This window comes from Phalaenopsis equestris, unplaced genomic scaffold, assembly GCF_001263595.1.
Source record: "Phalaenopsis equestris unplaced genomic scaffold, ASM126359v1 Scaffold000670, whole genome shotgun sequence".
NCBI lineage: Eukaryota > Viridiplantae > Streptophyta > Magnoliopsida > Asparagales > Orchidaceae > Phalaenopsis > Phalaenopsis equestris.
Window position 1 is genome coordinate 472895 of NW_018165110.1, and position 3952 is coordinate 476846.

The window sequence follows — 3952 nt, forward strand, 5'->3', positions numbered from 1 at the left end:
TACCTCTGGGTCACTGTCTTACCGGTATACCCTCTTTTCAGGCTCCTGCCGCGAAGGCATGCCTACCTCTAGGTCACTGCCTTACCAGTATACCCTCTTTTCGGGCCACTGCCGCCACGACATGCCCACCTTCGGGTCACTGCCTTACCGGCATATCCTCTTTTCGGGCCTCTGCCACTACGACATGCCCATTCCTATGAGTTACTGCCTTCATGGCATACTCTTTATCACTACTTATATGTTTTGATTTGCTTGCACTAGCATTTGCATTTGTCTGTTTGCATGGATAGCGAGCCAGGTTCGTTAGGAGAGTGACCCTGTGTTGGTCGCGATGCATTAGAGAGCTTGATTGCTGGGTTGATCCCAATGAGCAATGCGAGTTAAGTCATCGGGACTGACATGAGTATGACTCTGCTAAGAATCCAATGAATCTAACTGGTGTCATCCACTTTTGTGACACTCTTTAGATTCTCTGGATCCTTAGGATGAGGCCAGTAAAATGATCCCGTCAAAGTCATACCATACCCAGACTTACCCCCACTTAGATACTAGGTTGATGTACTTTTCGTTAGATGGTGTGCTAGGCTAGGATTTAGGGTGTTAGATAGTCTTTTTAATGTCTGGTTATTGTTCTCTGTTGGATTGGTTGCCCTAGTCAGATATATTTCTTTTGCATTATGCTTGTGGTGTGTCTGCATATTGCATATGTGTGGTAGTATGTTAGGGCGTTCTTCTGCAGGGATTCATGCCTATTTTTATACACACACATGTACTGCTATGGGGGGGAGCAAGTAATGATTTCGTACCCTTTTGCTTGCAGGTGCTATTAGCTTCCCCCACTTTTAAGACATGACTCATGATACATTATGTGCGTATGAGTTTTTCCGCTGACACTTGTTTTCATGCAGGATTGAGTCTTTTTCTTTTCTCTATGAGAGTCTTGTAGCAGAAATGAGATACGGGCGCGGGTTCCGATACGTTAGCAACCACGTGAAGGGGACCAGGAGCAGAGCAGCTCGTGCCTCATATCTTAATTCTGCATTTTATATTGATATATAGAATTAGGACCGGACATATATATATGCGGAGTCCGACCGCCCTTTTCTTTTCTGGGATATGTTGCCGACCCAGCGACACTGGCCTGTTTATTATTTTTGATTTGGCTTGTTTTATCTTTTGCATAATATTGTATGTCTGCACTTGTATGTGTTTTCTTTATTTCTTTCTGTGATTTATCTGGGATTTCACGATATAACATAGGCTCTTTAGGATTTGAATTCCTAAATTTCTACAAAATCTTAAATAAAATATTCAAGATAATTAAAATTTAGGATTAAAATATTCAGGATTTAAAAATTGTAACTTTTACTTTCCTGCATATATTAATAGGGCCTCCACAATATTTAGGATCGCTCTAGATAATTGCATCCATATTTGCATGTCACGAGGAGGAGTCCCCGTACTTTTCCAACCTGATTGACTCAGCATACCCTTTCATAGGCGGTTGTTTAGTTGGCCTAGCAGAGTAGTTGTTAGAAGGCTTTGTTAGAAGGCTTCCCGACCCAGACGGGGTATAAGTCCTTTTGTTTGGAGTGTTTTCAGCTTTGTAGCTGAACCTCCACTTCTCTTTCTTTCCTGAAACATCACTGAGGCATCCTTGCTATTTCAGTAGGTATAAGTCCCACCTCTTGGAGCTCTAACTTGTAGTCATACGATAGAGTTTCCTTCCTTTGACCTTAGGGCTACCGAGATTCCGGTGGATGGTGCAATTCACAGATTGTTGACTGGGGATCTCAGGTTGTGTTGGGTCGACTACCTTCACGATCAGGTAGACTTAGGGTCCTGGTAGCTGTGTATGATGGGTCCGTGGTACCCTGACCCAGTTACCTCTACCTTTTAGGATCACTCTACCTTCTTTTTTTTGTTGAGCCCCTTTGAGCCCTATCACTCCTTGACCTCGTTGATAGCACCTTGACGGCTCGATGTCGATGAGCTGCCGCCCATTTAGCATACGACGATTTGTCTTCTGCCCTTTAACCCGGACGTGCTTTGACGTATTGGGATATCCCCGTCAAGATGATTTAGGTTATTCCGTGGGCCCCATGTGCCGATGAGCCTCTACCCATTTCAGGATGTGAGAAACTCATTCTCTGCCCGGTTGCTTAGCGTGAGCTTTGAAACATTGGGACTGTTCCCACACAGAATAACCTTCCTTTGGTTGCCTATACCCCATGTTTATGATAATATGAAGCGAAACTCCTTTTATCGAGAGTATTCTTGGGTATCCCCCAAGATGTAATTAACCAGTAGGAACACGTTCCTCTGGGAGTGCTCTTGACCCCAGAACAGGTACATACACCTGTTTCTCTGGTTATGGGTAGTCTACGTAGATGTTTCTTTCGCGGATATTGGTTTAAGGTGCCTCCGCTTGATCTTGTTTGGGCGGACATTCTTGACCTATCCTTGCGAGGTTTATCGCACGTAGACTCTCCACATTTTACTTTTTTCTCTTGTTTGTCACTTTGTCGTATGTCCCTTCTTATTCCGTTCCTCTTCTCTTCGAATCATTTATATGGTTCGGGAGAGATTTATTCGAATGAGAGAAGTATACGACGATTGACAAACTGGTAACTCCTTTAAAAAAAAAAAAGAGAAAAATGAACAGAAACAAAGCTCTCATAAATTTTCCTTGAATTGAAAATTGTACATGCACTTTTATGAAGAAACTTATGTTGGTTGAAGGTTTCATCATGAATGGTTTTCTAGTTTTGGATAGTCAAATGAATATTTTAATTTTTTTTTTTTTAGTTTAGATTGCTTTTTAAAATTGAAGAGCCCACCTATTTAAAGATGCAAAAACTAAAATAAGTAGCTCCTTAAGAATTCAAAGATGCTTAGACTAGTCTTCAAATCAATCATAAATATAGATTTTAAAAAATAATTAAATAGATTGAGGGAGTTTTGAAAAGGTCTAAGATGACCATGGCATTCCCAAATCACACCAAATTGCAATCATCATTTCCTTATGGTCTAATAAACTCTAGAAATTAATCTCATAGCTTTTATAAATAAATTAGGTGAATTTGATTTTAATATAGCTTTGGAAATTACCGATTAAGCCTGCCTGCCATAGAAATCTACTTTGGCATTTTTTTTGTATAGAGTTTACAAGAAAAGATCTTAAGAAAAAAATTATAAGGCCACTATTTTCATTAGAAAGATTTACATATATATCACTCGGTTTCTATGTATTTAGATGGGTCGCGTACCCCGACTTATTGGTTGACAGCTACGAGTCAGTAGTAAGTCTCCTGAGGTTGGGGGTGCGAATCCCCCTCTAGTGACTGCTGCTTTATACAGGGTGGTACTCGAATTGTTAGACATATTACGTGTGGTAGGAGACTCGTATAATAGCCTATGACCATTTTCTTTTCATATATACATACATACGTACACACCAACTCCGATGCATACAAAAATATATTTCATTTTTTAAAGTTAAAATAATAATATTTTTAATGTGATAAGAGATTTGAGAGATCTAAAAAAAAAAAAAATAAAATTTAGTTTAATACATAAAAATTCAATGGTATATATGCAAATGCCCATTTTTTTAGGGATAATTACATTATGGGTGTAAAGAGCAGAGTCGAGCTCGGGTCTTACTAAGCTTGAGCTTGAGCTTGATTAATTCCATCGAGCTAGAATTTAAGCCCACGAGTTCGAGCCGGTTCACGAGACAGTCGTTCTTGTAAAAGAGAGAAACTGATATTAATATATATGGATAAGGCCGGGCATCCAGTCGCACTATTTTATTTTTTTCTATATTGAAATATAAAAAATGGTGACTCATAATTTGGATTCTTATGGAAAAGAAAATTAATAATTTATTTTTTTAATTTTTTTTTTTTTTACTTTTCTTTATAAAAATAATTGAAAAAGTGCCGGCTTT